General features: G+C 43.9%; 1 long non-coding RNA gene across 1 annotated transcript; it reads right to left on the bottom strand.

Moving 5' to 3' along the window:
- Window positions 1–9,048: 9,048 nt before the first annotated feature.
- On the bottom strand, window positions 9,049–11,715 carry LOC125944778 (uncharacterized). The gene is made up of 3 exons (XR_007466490.1): window positions 11,559–11,715; window positions 10,023–10,064; window positions 9,049–9,228 (listed from the first exon to the last, which is right to left on the bottom strand). It is a non-coding gene; the product is annotated as an uncharacterized LOC125944778 (long non-coding RNA).
- Window positions 11,716–14,866: the final 3,151 nt, after the last annotated feature.

The raw sequence follows: 14,866 nt of genomic DNA, 5'->3' as shown, positions 1-14,866 counted from the left end.
TATATGTCTAGGCAAAATCGCATATGGCTAGGCGAAATCGCCTGCCTAAAGAAAACTATCACCATCAGAATTGGCTCGAGCGTCATCGTCGTCTTCCGCAGCTGGCTCGTTGACGCCCCTCGGGTCGCGCTCGTGCTCGTGGTCGGCACGCGCTTGTGCCACTGCCCCCACGTTCGTTGTCGTCTTCTTCCACAGCTGGCGGCGTTGCTGCTCATCATTCAAGCGTAGAATTTAACTTCTCTTCTGTCGTCGTAATTGGGAGGCTGCGTTTACGGGAGTATGAGCCTTACGGGAGTATAGGAGCCTTCATTGTCTTACGTGACAGACAGATTTAATTTTGAAGCAATTTCATTTTTGGAATCGCAAGCGGAAATGGCGGGAGAATGCGGCTAACCACGCCGCCGCGCAAACTGGAGATATCCAACGCAAGCGACAACGGTGGACTAAAGCCCTTTGATGGTGGACTGCGGGCATACGCCATCTCTCGCCGCCGTCACCGACGACGCCGAGACACGCACCGGCAAGAGACGCAGGTAAAAGCGCTGAATGTCGGGGGGGCTTTAATCAGGCGCACGGCGAGTAACGTGGTCCGGCGGCGACCCAGCTGCACAGAGCGCATGCGTCAAGCCGGCGGCGGCGGCGGACCTCGGAGCAGCGAGTCACGTGATGCGTTTCCAAAGCCTCCGCGCAGCTGCGATCAGATGAAGCCCACATGCCTGGCGACGGCACCGGGCGCGGGATGAATTTGGACCGGTGGCGCCTACATGCGGCCGCGCCGGGAATGTAATGGCGTGTGACGGCTGGGCCGCGCGCAGCAGGCGCTGCCGTGAAACCAAGTCTCAACAAACATGTTGCGTTTTATTGCGATAGCAATTATATGGACACTTCAACCGGATTTCTCCCGTCGGCGTCGCCGTCGCCGTGAGGTTCCGTATAGATTCCAAGGGCGATAAAATCGTCGCCGCGCGCCGTATGCGCCAGCGAAAGAGCGCGGGGGACGCGCGCTATCACGCAGGGCGAACTCCCCCGCGCGCTATCACGGAGAGCGTACGCACGGTGGAAAGCAAACGCAACCGTCGCCCGAAAGGCTGTGGGGGTATGGGAGGGAGGGAGGCGGGGCGGCGCTGTGCTCCGGCACCAAAAGGCCGTTTCACATGGCGCGATTTTCACACAGCGACAGAGCGAATTCCATCGTTCAGCGACCGCCGCGACGTCGCAGGCTCTCCGCGACGGGATTTCAACATGTTGGAATTTCCGTCGCTGAGTCGCAGCGATCGGCGCGATGTGGGCGGAGCAACGTGACGTAACAGCAAGCGCCGTCGAAATAGGCACTTTCCTGTTTTACCGCGTGTTGGAAGCTCAGCGGAGAAATGTCGCGCACCAGTTTCAATGATGTTTTAACAAAGCATACCCACCAGCGCCTGTGGCTCGGGAGCTTCATGAAGAATTTTTGTTTTCTTCAGCTCGCACACTTCATTTAAAAGGAGAAGCTGCATGCTATCCAGGTCGTGAGCTGACGCCGCCTTCAACATACGGCACGTACCCTCACGATCGTCGCCGTCGTCAACGTCTTCTTTGCTACAAACCGTGCCAGGCACTTGCACACTTAATAGTAGCTACTTCTTTTGGAGAGGCAAATACTCCTCCAGGAGAAGAGTTGTGGCTTCCATCGTACCGCAACAATACAACTAGAGCGTACAAAACAACACCACCCCACCACGCCGCATGCGGTTTGTGCAGCATGTTCACTAGCCGCAACTGCGGACTAAGCGATCGCAGTCTCAACGCGTTTAAAGGCTGAAAAATTGTGTAATATTCTATACTCAAAAAAATAACATGAAATTGTAATATTTGACTAGTTTCAATGTTGTTTTTATTTAACGATGAAGGCATGGATACTTTGTGAGCAGGCAGCAACCTTGGGCGTCGCTGCGACGGAAATCGCGCGGTCAAAGACTCATGTGAAAGCTGCCAACGAAAATCGCTCTGCGACGTGCGCGACAGAACGATTTTTTTCGCCCCAATCGCGCCATGTGACACGGCTAAAGGCGTATCTTGCCACTCAATCTCCCACGCGAAAGCAAGAAACGGGAAGAGGGGGAGGGGGGGGGGGGAGGGGCAGCTTCTTCTCTGCCAACAACTTCTCCTTTGCCTGGCGGTGCCGGTCGTCCGCACCGTCTCATATCTCCACACGGCTCTGACCTCTGTATGCTCTGTGCATTCGACGCTCAGTTTCCGTTGAAGCGATAGACCGCGCGAACCTGCGCTTGCTGCCAGCGTTTTGACAGTCGTTGGCTGCGGTCATTCAGTGTGATCTATTCATGTTTACTTGTGCGCGCTGACATCACGATTGTTAATTCAGTTAGTAAGCCAATGTGTATAAGTTTATGCAGCCGATAAAACTACTATCCCTACTCCGAATTGCCCTCTACTAATTTGCTATCGCAATCGATGCTTCGCCTTTCGGGCGAAACTGCGACATTTTTTTGGGTGCACCAACAGTTACTGAAACATGACTGAAGCTGGTTAGGCCATTCAATTCAATCGTTGTTCATCGCGGCATCGCGTTTTTCAGGTGGAAAGTCTGTGTATGTGCGGTCTGTGCGCAACAGCGCGTACAGTGGTCAGCAATTGAAACGCGGTACTCGAATCACATGTTCGCCAGCGATTTTTGCACTGACTGTAAGCGCTGGGGACGCCAAACTGATGCATTGTGGTGTAGAGTGAAAGCGATAACCTTCGTAACGCATTATGACTGCATTTGGTGTCACGGCGCTCACCTGTGGCGCGAAATAAAAAAAAAAAACGGCAGCAGCCACGCACTGTCAGCGCTTAAATCGCTGGGCACTGTACACATTTCCGACGCTGATTTGCTATGGTCTACTTGTTCTAACGTTAATAAAAGAGCCGTTCATACGCAAGAGCTTTGTGTCCCACTTGCCCGTCTTCGCCTCCGCAGAGTAACGGCTCCGGAGCTTGGGCACCGAAGGCGAACACTCAGATTTGTAGTCATTTTGCCGTCTTATCCGTGTATCTGTCTTCCTTTTAATGTACATTTTCCTTCCTAGCAATTCCCAACTCTGGTTGAGTTCGGCAAATGACTGCTGTGCATCGACGGCGAACGCCAACGCAGTGGCGTGTTCACACTCGCCGCCACCGATGGCTCCCGTCGCGCTAAGCTATATAAAATGGGCCGTGACTGAAGATTGGGCTAGTTTATAAGCAATTAAGAATGGGGAAGCATTGCAAAGATAAAAGAACTACAACGGACAGAGAACGACTGACACATGTGCGATCGGCCAAGCAGCTCAAGAAACAGAATAAGGAAGGCCTACGTCTTCTTTTTTTTTTCTCTGTCCATAATTGTTGTGTTCTTCGCCTATTTACATGATTAAATACGCGAGAATGTTAACGCGCACAGCAAAACAACATCTGGAATATAACTGCTGGAGTTCCACGTCTTAGCTTGCCGCGGTGAGCTCCGTTCGCGTGGTGCATTTGCATCGCAATTTGCGCTCGTTTTCTGCTTTATATACTACTTGATGCCACAAATGTGATCTGCCTCGTACAAGTAAGTGATGGCCTTTCTCAAAAGCAGACACACGAAAACGCGTTTTTCCGGTGCGTCAGCCCTTAAAACCCGCATTGCCAAATCACTGGAAGCACCGAAGCGCCTTCGTCCCGTCGTCTGCTGCACATGCCAGTGCCAGCAAATCAGCGAGGGACTTCGAGGAGGAGTAAAGCGTTCTTGTGCAGGGTCTATAGGGCGTATACGCCCTGGGGAAGGTGAATGGTTGAGCGGCAAGGCATAGAAACGTGCGAGTTCGAGCACCGATAGGGTCGGGCTAACATTTTCAAAAAATTTTTGAAATGTTGTTGAAAAGTCATTGGTCAATGTCAACAAATAGCATTGAAAGCGCATTGAGGCTTTGTTGAAACATTATTGAGAAAATTGTTGACAGGTGTTGAAAATTGGTTCACAACATTTTGTTGAAACATCATTGGGTCGTTTCAATTTGAGAAGTCATTGATGGATTGTTGAAACCACGTTGAATGCCAATGTTGAAAGCCCATTGAGGAACTATTGAAGATGTGTTGAATGTCAATATTGAAAACCTGTTGAGACATTGTTGAAATATGTTGAATGCCAATATTGAAACCCCATTGACATAATGTTGGAACTGTGTTGAATGTCAATATTGAAACCCCATTGAAATATTATTGGAGCAGTATTGAACGTCAACATCGAAACCCCATTGAGATATTATTGAAGCATTGTTGAACATTATTATTGAAACCCCATTGAAGTATTATTGGATGTGTTATACGTCAATATTGCTTGATGGAGGCAAAAGGCGCTGCTACGTATCAGAAAGAAGGCCCAAAGGAAGAACACAGACAACACACACGTTAAGCGCCAAACGTGTATGTTGTCTGTGTTCTTCCTCTTGTGTCCTGTTTTTGATGCGCTACGCCTTTTGCCTTAATTAGGGTTACACCAACAAGCCCAATGCGCAATGTTAGTCAATATTGCAACACCATTTAAATATTGCAACACCATTTAAACTTAAATGCAGGCACTTCTGTATTGCAGACCTGGGTCACCCAGGGATCAAAACCACACTTTTAGATATATAACATGTAATAAAACATATTATAGAGCTCTAGCAGAACCATTATGCCAGTTTTTTAATTGGCTTAACACACAAAATCAATACTCCTTCACGAAATCAACAGCTCAAAATTTATGTGGACAAAAAGCATTTTTTTCTAGATGAATTGTTTATTGAAGCCAAACGTTTGCTAACTGTACAACCATGTGTGCCTTGAGATAAAAAAGTTCCTATCTCAGTCTACAAACTGCCAGCAGCTTAATACAATAACGAAATTGAATACTGAGAGGTGTAAAGTTTGCATGGCCCTAAATTAAAACATTTCTCAAAATTGAAATAAATAGAAAATAAATAATATACAAGCATTACAGTAAATACCATTTAAAATGTACTTGCTTTCTCTATTTGGTAGCCAGTAACATAATAATCATGGCACAATTTGCATGAGCCCACTGAGACTCTTATTTATTGGTTAAATGGTGCGTGCCCATTTTACTAAACGTTATCTACCTCTGAAACGACACAGTAATTACAATAAGTTGCGCCATGGCAGCAGTTTATTGTGCTGCATTGCTTGTTGCACGATCCAGTTGCGTTTTCTGCCATGATCACTAGGTTCCTGGGCAGGTCATTACATACCAAGTGATTTATTCACTTTGACTAAATATTTATATCTGATAGACCGTGGCCATTAGTTACCTGCTGGAAGACTTAAATGGAACTGGCATGAGGAAAATTTTTGTTTAGCTTTTGAGTGCCGAAAAACAAGTTAGATTGAAAGAATTTGCAAGAAATCAGATTTCATGTGTACATGAAAGAAAGCACATCGCTGCCTTGCCCAAGAACTGTTGTCGCACTCTGAATTTGAGCAAACCTTTACCTCTTAATTTTTACTGTTTTGAAATAGCAAAATAAACCATTACTACAAACATATGTTAACATGTAGTTTTTCTTAAATAGAACCGCTCTGACAATAGCACAGATTCCACTTTCCGGTGTATGTATGAAACCTAATTTTCTGGAAAATTTCTCACTGTGCCTACTTTTACTTTATCAAACAAACTTGAAATCATGTGCCGTCATGGAATAGTCTTGGCATGAAATGATCCGATATACCTACGAAATAAAATAGCCAAGAAACACTATCTTTTGTAGAATATATTAAAAATTTACATAAAAATGTACTAAAATACAAAGCGCAACACTTGTGCAATTAATTATTAATCACAACACAGTACTTGTGTCTGAACCATCCAACCTGGGCTGGGCTTTTAATGTGACTAGAAACATCATAATAATAAAAAAAATATTAAGGGCTGCAAGTGCACAGCACTTGAACTGTCCACACACTTGGGCTCTTCTGGACACTTCAGGTCCCTTGCGAGAAGTGAGGCCAGAGTGTTCTTAATGTACGCCATGTTTGTCCCAGGAAACTTGTGACAGGTAAAGCCTGTAAAAAAAGGAAAACAGCATGAGGTTTAAGATGAATTTTCCACATGCAAAAGTGCGACATACAGTACGCCCTGTTATAATGAAACTGTTTCATTTGTTTTGTTTATTCAAAGTTTTCACGAGTTCAATTCTAGAGAATGACCAGCTTTCAAAGTGGAGTGGTGCCGGAGGACTCCACTTAGTACAATATGCAGAAGTCAAACAGGAAAAGCTCACTGTCGCAGAATAACTTCATGAATATCCTTGGTGTAAAAGATGAGAACGTTGCTTGCTTAGGAACAAAATGGTGGAAAAAAGACCATACTGTTGGTGAAAAAACTTAATGGTAGACTACTGAAAAATAAAATTAGTTCTCTCAACATTCATAATCAAAATGTGCAGCACTTTATTGCACTTTTCCTTGCAGGAGTTGCTCCAAATACGGTTATGTGACCAGAATTGAGTATGGTATATCTGAATTTGTTTTACGAGCTCATATGCTACTGGAGTGCACTTCTCGCATTTGTTACGGTTGACGTACGACAGCCCGTTTAAAAGGATTAACGGAGGAGGTCTCCCCATCGTGCTTGGTTGTCGCGGGCGGGACGCAGTAGTGGCTGATCCTTTTGTGTGCAGGTGCGGGGAGGCGATTAGGTCGGCCTTCTACGAAACGTTCTTCCGGAGCATCTGGAACGCAATCGTGTCTGATCCCTTTGTGTACAGGTGCGGGGACTGGGACGCCCGAGTGGCTGATCCCTTTGTGTGCATGTGCGTAGGGGGGGGGGGGCGAATAGGCCCGCCTTCCACGAATAACGTTTTCAGGAGCCTCAGGTTGCCGCCAGCGGAGGCAAGCCCGGGAAACGTCGCCTAGGGGAGAGGGAGATGCCCACCTTCCGCGAATGATGTTCTTCGGGAGCCTCGGGTTGCCACCAGCGGAGACAAGCCCGGGAAACGTCACCTAGGCGAGAGGGAGTTGCTGCCGCATCCTCCCGACTGGACTTGCCTGTCACGTGACTTGAGCGAAATCCCGCCTCATTGTTAGAGGGCCTATTTAAGCGGCCCCGCCATGTATTTTTACTCATTCATTCTCTTCTTTGCAATCCTTCAACATGAAATAAACCGTGCAAGTTTCGCACTTAAAATCGTCTCGTCCTGCCTGGTCGCCATGATCTACCGGCCGCCTGCAGCCTGCCGGCAGCGCTACGCTACCTAGAGGTGATGCCGGTCGAGGTTGTAGTAACCGGCGCCCCAACAACTGGCGGATCGCGGTAGGATGGTACCGGACATCAACGCGAGCCCCAACACATTATGACAGCCATTCTTATGCCTCTCTACTTAAAATAAATTACTGCTAATAACGAGGATTTACTGCAGTTGCGCGCCAACCTGGTTACACTCACACAAATAAATGCGAAGAAGAAATACGAAGAAATGCTCAGTCTTACAAGAGAAATATGCAAGTGGACTGACTCTGCTAATCCTTTGAGGGTCACTGCCATGCATGTAGAGTGGCGGAAACAAATCGTGTGGTCACGACTATAAATACGAGGCGGCGAAAGAACATATAAATAAGCATGCCTTTTAAGAATGAAGTGTCCCCAAGCATCACATTACAGATTCTGTAACCTTCTGCAACTTCTACAAAAATCCTGATTGTGCTGTTGCCCCTTGGCTTCTTACAAAACTGATCTTTCTCTTTACTCTATGGTGCCCATCACTGCAGTAGTTTGGGAGTATTCACCTAGTTTAATGTTTTGTGAGTGTCATTACATTTTAAACATGTGATTATGCTAGTTTGCCCTGGATGCTACAATAAACATGGTGCAAAACTGAGCACACTAAGAAACCTTTGTCACTTTGTGACCTAAAAATTATTTACCCATTTTTTTCTCGAAAGGTCACTCTGAAGAGCAATCCAGAATAAAAATATAATGCTTAAATTGGGCGACATATTTCCAGAAAATATGTGATCTTCAAAAGGTTAAACATGAACACCTACAAAGCTCATTCAATCTTTAATAAAGCTAAACCCATAGTACTTGACCACTGGTTTATAATAACGCTGAAAAGTCCATCCTTGAAGTAAGAAAGCAAGAGACATTTCCCACAATTTCAGAGTGGGAGCTGTGGACATGCTTCATGTTCTGTAAGAAGCTTTATATAGTAGCTGCCAAGGGCCTATTGAGTACTGATCATTTTATGGGAACGTGAGGAAAAGTCAAATAAATACCTTTGTTTTTTCCACATCTTAGAATACAATGTGATAAATTGGATCTTAGTAGGTTGAGTGCCTAGAATGAATGGAGAGCGCTAAACATAGCAATGTTGACAACGAAGTTGGCAACTGTTCCTATTGTTGCTTTGATCGAAACAACCCAACAATTATGCCCCGTAACTGAAGCTCCCTGTCTACTGTCTGCTACGGTCTGCCACCTGAGGCTACTGTCTGCCACCACATAGACCTCCTTCAAGACAGGAGCAACTTTAATTCAATGTGGTCTGTTGAAATAGGTGAAACCACTATGTTTTGCGTTACAGAATCTGGAGGGCCATTTTTATTGCTGAAATTTGGTGGAAGTGTTGTCCCTCGAGTTGAGCAGTAACTGCACTTGAGCATAGCTTCTCCACAATTACAACAGCACTTTCAGGCTACTTAAGCACACCCTCTATACCACCAGATTGGTAGCGTGCTTCACAGATTGGTAGCTGCTTCATTGCAACTATTCATTGCAATAACAGTCAAGTAGTGCAACTAATGCGCAAATACACCTAACTTTGTCAGTTGGAGCCACCAATAACTTCTGGCAGTTAAGGCTGCTTTTAAAATTTATATGGACGCATTAGAGACTTGAGATCAAGTGAACATTCATTAAAAATAGTAGGCTATTGTAGCACGTAGTTGGAGACACAGGCTACTTGAAAGTTATTTGTTGTGGTAATTCCAAGCACAAAATGTGAATGCAAAAATGCAACGGGAAAAAGGATGTATGGTACTTGCCTATAACAGTGTTGACCCTGATAAGGCCAAGAGCCTGTTTTTGCCTATTGGTGGTGTTGTTTCCTACAAGTGAGTGGCCCATGAGGTTCTTTTTTGTGAACACATGGTGAATCAAGGCCCTTGCAAACTTGCCTGGTCCACCATGGCAAGCTGTGCCAGGATCATCTGAATGAGCACTTCTCCAACCTATGTGAAACGGCACGTTTAGGTAAATCTTAGTGAGGTAGTTTAAGGATTTTAAGCACATTTACACAACAGCCACACTCCAAATAAATCACAGAAATACTGCCTGCTCCAGACCTAAAATGTCAACTAATGTCACTAATAAAAACAACTAAAACTAATGTCATAGCTTGTTATGCTGTTAGGATGCCATGTGCTTCAGAAAAACAAGGATTCACCCAGTACGAAATAAAATAGTAAGTAAACCAAGGTATCGAAAACTTTAATGCAAGTAGCATTATTAGGATACTTCACATACTTTCGGGTGTCTGTCTCTATTTTCCAGCCAATTTGTGTCACTTGGTGGTCAATGGCCTAATGGGTAGGGCTGCTATGTTGAGGGAAGTGGATTAATAACCATCTGATGGACCTCCTTGGATCTCTGGGTATGTGACTCAGAGTATGTGCCACTCTTCAATGAACCTCTTTCATGCCATCTTGGGCAACTGCTGCTTGTGTTGGCAAGCAGCTGTAGCAGCTCAAACAGGAAGATAACTGTCGACGTTAATGCGATTACCACTACACATCAGATTCACCTACTCAGCTGAATGTGTGCAAAGGCAGGGTGTGCCAACTGCCCACCTCATCAAATAAATTAATCGACTCGCAAATCAAAGGCTATGCAAAATCACAGAGGAGACGCTTAATGCTACAATTTTTACTAAATCTTAAGAAGAATACCTCCCGGCAATACATTCTCATGGCAACAGTGCATTTGATCATGGTGACGCTACACGATGAATGGCCAAAGAATTCACCTTTCGCATTCTGGCTGTGGTGTCTCCAGGCTCATTTTGATTCTGAAAACAGATGTCAGTATTAAAATGTGACGCCACGATAACTCAAAAGCAACAATCAAAACATCTACATGGACGACTAGGCCGACATAAATGGATGTATATAAATGACTGATTGAAAACATTAAAGCATGGCTACTCTTGCCACTGGCAGTGTGAGGTGGGCAAATAGTTTATTTTTAATTTCTCTCCTAAATTTTAAAGTTATTTTTGCTCATCTACTGAACTGTTGCGGCGACATCTTAAAGGTAGCTCGTTCATATAAAACCAGTGTTGCATTTTTTCACTCCCCGTCTAACTGCTGCTACTACAGTTTGCTTACTCTCTAAGTATTCCACAGAACTGCTCCACCAACAAACCATTGTTCCAAGCTTATGTCAAAGCGTCATTTAGTTCACAAGGATACGCTCCCCTTTCACTCTCTCTCCACTTTACTGTGTGAGTTCAAAGCAAAAATAGCTTGACATAGCTGTCTACTTCTATGTCATAAAAAGCCTTGCTAATTTTCGACATTTGTCGATAACGCCTACATGCCACTGGAAGCACAGTGGGACGACACGGCAAATATGCCCAAGCATCTCGTTCCTTTACTGATTTTCGAACTTAGTTAAATCGATCAGTTACTGAAGGGCCAAGCCCCAAACTTCACACGATGAAATTATTTAGAATGTTTCATCCCACTAAAGCAGAACATAGAATCCCACAGAATCTGCCTTTTCCGTGAATATAGAGCGCCTACGCGAAGGCGTTTGCGCGAAGCACTCGATGGCGTCGAAGGGAGATCATGGTTAAAAAAAAAGTTCACCGCGCGCGTACCGGCGGAAAACAAACCACACATGACCTGATGATTTCACAGCATTCGCTGGCATCACCCCTTTTTTATCTCACCTATCACAGAATCACATATACGCCCTTGCAATTCTTTATTATTATCGCGCCACAGCGCGTGTCTACCGCACGGCGTGTCAGCGGACTCTGGGCACTCGATCCTGAAGCGAACAGCGCAGCAGACTACATTCGAACGGCAAAACGCCCCGCGCATGTTTTCGCCGATCCCGACACGCCATGTAGTAGATGCACGTCAATGGACGGCGTTGCGCGAACGAAATATACTTGATTACAGTACAGTTCGGACTATTTCACGTCGCATTGTTTCCACCAAAACGGCAAAGCACGAGCGCTCATTAATGCTAATTTCAATCGGTGCTGGAACACCGTACCAAAAATCGTGGCGAGCACAACATGCCCTGTTTTAGCTGGCTCCACATAGCTGCTTTACGTCGCCACAAGCGCGCTGTGAAGTTAAATCAGGACAAAGCTTCATGTTCAATATCACAAATCTAGTGCTGCACAACCAATTCTCGCAACGGAAGGATAGATAGTACTAGTAATGAAAACGAGCACAGAGGCGCGTGGAAGACACGCACGGGCTCCGTACGCACTTTTGCTGATAGCGTCGCAATGAACGAGCAAGTGGAATTCGAAACACTCACTCACCTTTGATGTGGCTGAGTCGGAGGCGATCATGGTGATCTTCGAGGCAACGTGTAGCCCATAAAGAGCGAGCAACAAGTTGGAATATACCAAAGATGTCACAGCGAGACAAAGGGCACAGAAAACGCAGTAAACACATAACGCAACCCGCACACATACGCCGCACGCACAAAGTTCAGGAATGCGCCAAAGAGTCAACAGCGCAAGCGCGCATTCGCACAAAAACACGCATACAAATCCACGCTTTCATAGACATAGATTGCAATATTTATTAACAAATCTTGTAATAAAATGGTATTTCTTAACAATTTCTGCGGTTTGCAAGAGTATGAAAGTTTTCTGCTTAGCTTCCTTGAGGAACTATTTTCTTTATCGCGGTAACGCAGTGCGCCGGCCGGTCACGTACGGAGCGCGCGGGAAATAGTGCAAAATTCAAACATCGCAAATGTCGCGCCGTGTGCGCGCACAGTTTTCATCGTTTGGATTAAAAAGAAATATTTATTTTAATACGTGACGAAACCGGCGCGAAATGATTTACCAGCAACGTACACAATTGTCGCTTTTCGTGCTTGTCAGTTTGACATCATGACAAACGGTAGACAGTATGCCGTCCCACTGATTAAACATTTGTACCTATATGCTTCTGCGCTACGATTTGCCACCGGCAAAGTATGACAGAGTAGATTGTGCGTGGTGGCCAAGCAGTTTCCAAGCACACTGGCCAGCACCGCGTCTGTACGTGTTACAGAATAGACCTAGACTTTCATGTAAAATATGGAAACCACGTCGCAGATATCACCCAAACTTGTTTCGTTCTATTGTGCGCTAAAGGATAACAACTAAACGAAACGCACTCTTTAAAAAACATATTTATTTTTTATGCTTACATACTACTTTTCCCACCATCTTGCCCATATTGAACATGGAGGCAATGCCGTTTTCTGACACAGGGCACTGGCCACTTACAATAGAAGCCGATGGGAATCCAGGAGGTGCCCAATCATCGGTCATTGGTCACTGCTTGTTGGGACGTTTGTTTTGTGCTCCAATTTTGTGTCTATATATATAATTTCTAGAAATCGCCTGTGGCAGGTAGCATAATTCTTATCATTGAGCTGGGGTTAATCGATGAGGCGGACATTAGTAGCACGAGCAGTCGAAACATAGATTGCACTAATTAACAAGAAATCACTAATTAACTTCTTATTTTATTACTTTACGACACATATTGTGATTTTCGAATTGGAGCCGGTGAGCTTGTCAGGCGTATCCACTTGGAATGAATTTACAGAATGACACCAGTTTGGAGATATGCACCATCAAACTCGCCGTAAAAATGCACTGTTGTTATACTTACTTTGTTACGAAAATGCTGTTTTATACATTCAAGCACAAAAGTAACTAAAACGCCCATGTATTTCGTCCCACACTAAGGGCAATAATATCTCAAAACTGGTGTTATCCTGGAAATTCACTTTAGGTGGATGCGTCTTGCAAGCTCACCGGCTAAAATTGATATATTGCAATATGTGTCGTAAATTAATTAACTAAGAAGTTCATTAGTCAATTTTTGTTATTTATTAGAATATTAGTTTCAATTTCTTGTGTTACTAATGTCTGTTTCTTCGAATAACCAAGCTATGCGATAAGAATTATGCTACCTGCTACAAGCGATTTTTAAAAATTTTCGTAAAGCCTAATTTTGAACACCCAGTATATACAGGGCGTCCCAACTTACTAGCACCGACACTTAAATATATGCAAATATCACGTAGCTGGACAGAACCAAGGTAATGTTGTTTGCCGTCGCTTACAGATACTCAATTTTTGCATTAGATAAATAATTATATAATAATTATAATTATACTTATTCATAAATTATTAATTAATTAATTAACTTCTCAGATATTATATTTAGATGAAAAGTGTTAATCAGAAAATTACAGAGCATCAGGAAAAATTCCCGATACAGCTTTCTGTTTCCCAATACGTGCTACATAAAAGTGTTTTTCCGAGCGTGAAAGCCCGCGGATACACGCCTCGAGCGGCTAGTTGTGCGGCAATTTTGCGTGTATTCGCGGGCTTCTTTCACACTCAGAAAAGAAAAAGAAAAAAAAAAACACTTTTATGTTGCACGTATTGAGCAATAGAAAGCTGTATCGGGAATTTTTAGTGGCAGGAGCGTCGAGTGCCATTTGTTCTTTGGACAGTACTTCCGGTTCACCTCCTGAGATGATCAGGATGTGAAAATAAATCGAAAAAAAACAGTACAGTACAAAATTCACGAATTCCATTATAGATATGATATCCGAGCATAAGTTTATAGTTATAGGTTGAGTTACTGAAGTGTCTGGAATAATTAGAATTAATTAGCTGAGACGACCGGGGACGCAATCTAAGTAAAACAGAAAAATAGAAAAAAACATGGTTCACTTCATAATTCATGTCTTTTATTATAGATATGATATGATGTTTGTGTATGTAAGTTTTGTAAGTTTTGTAAGTATATGTAAGTTTTGTTGCAAGCTGACTTGCTGAAGTGTCTAGGATAATTATAACTAATTAGCTGAGACGAGATTAAAAATAAATCAGGAAAAAAATAAAAAAAGTAGTACAGTGCAAAATTCATCGGTTTCTTTATAGACATGATATCAAAGCATAAGCTTAGTTCAAGTTGAGTTACTGAAGTGTCTGGAATAATTATAATTGATCAGAAATCACTTATTACTGCTTACCAAAGCACAGAACACCAACGCCGGGATGCGAGTGCCAAAAAGAAACACCTAGGTCAAAGTTTAAGGTTGCCGACTCTTTTAAGCATGAAATGCTTTTAGCTCCCGTTGTCAGCGATCTTCAAGTGACCTTGAGCCAAAAGCCAAAGCTGTTATCCGGGCACTCAAAACGAGAACATGCCGGCAAGTTGAAAATGAAATTTAGTCACCCGTAGGCATGAGTACAACTGTGGTATGAACGTAGAGTGCAATATAACGTACCGTACATGCAATACATTACGTGATATAAACAAAAGATATGAGCAAACAAAATAGTAAATGGTGTCTGCTTGACACTGGCTTTGCCACACATCAAAAACCATTATGACAAGTTGCGAGAACAAAACGAGATCATCCGAGCAACCAGTCAAACTTGAAAAAATGCGGTCTCTGGCACGAACCCTTTACTACATACGCTAGTTACTCTCCAAACAAATTACGAAAAAAATATTGCTTCTGAGTTCTTCCCAATGTTTCTTGACAATATCACTCAAGCTGTAACTTTTATAGTACGCTGAAGTTTTATTTGCCATTTCCATT

This window comes from Dermacentor silvarum, chromosome 4 (assembly GCF_013339745.2).
Source record: "Dermacentor silvarum isolate Dsil-2018 chromosome 4, BIME_Dsil_1.4, whole genome shotgun sequence".
Taxonomy (NCBI): domain Eukaryota; kingdom Metazoa; phylum Arthropoda; class Arachnida; order Ixodida; family Ixodidae; genus Dermacentor; species Dermacentor silvarum.
The sequence above is the reverse complement of the archived record's forward strand: the minus strand, read 5'-3'. Positions and strand labels throughout refer to the sequence as shown.